Genomic DNA, 733 nt, shown 5'->3' with positions numbered 1-733 from the left:
TGTTCCACAACCAGAAAATTCGAAATTGTTATCATTTTAAACCTAATTTACTTCTTATGTGAATTATTTTGCTTGGAAAGTGTGTTTGTACTATCTATCTCCAAAATAAATAAAACTTGATTTGATATTTTGTTATATAATGCACAGAAATTCGTCACATTTTTATCTACCAAATATATTTTCAGGTCCTCTGTATTTGTGTCCCAGCTTTGAAAGCCAAGAACTTTAAAAATCTATATTTATTTTATGATAGAAATGTTAGGTTCTTATTGTAAGGTCTAAAGCGATTGACAACTGTCCTACCCTATCCTAATGTTTAAAGGGATAGTTCACGTCTCACAATGGCAGTTAATGGTGACCACCTCTTCAAACTTCAAAAGGACACAAAAGTATAATTCAGAAGTCTAATAAATTATTGTATGCCACTCATGTCTTGTTCTGAAGGAGTACGATAAGCTGTGGTGAGAAACAACAAGAAATCTGATGTATTATTTAGTGAAAATTTTCAACGACCATTGGTCTCCTTTGTATGTTCGTGAGACAACCTACACATGAGCTTTACAGTACGTATCCACTGGCGTTGAAGAAATCCGGTGTGTAAAAATAATTGTTTTCAGTACACAGTCAATATAATCATCATATAAACTCATAGAAATGTCCCTTTTTCAGGACACTGTATTTTAAAGATAATTTTGTAAAAATCCAAATAACTACAGCTCTTTATTGTAAAGGG

Source organism: Myxocyprinus asiaticus, chromosome 38, assembly GCF_019703515.2.
Source record: "Myxocyprinus asiaticus isolate MX2 ecotype Aquarium Trade chromosome 38, UBuf_Myxa_2, whole genome shotgun sequence".
Lineage (NCBI taxonomy): Eukaryota > Metazoa > Chordata > Actinopteri > Cypriniformes > Catostomidae > Myxocyprinus > Myxocyprinus asiaticus.
Note: the sequence above shows the minus strand (reverse complement) of the source record.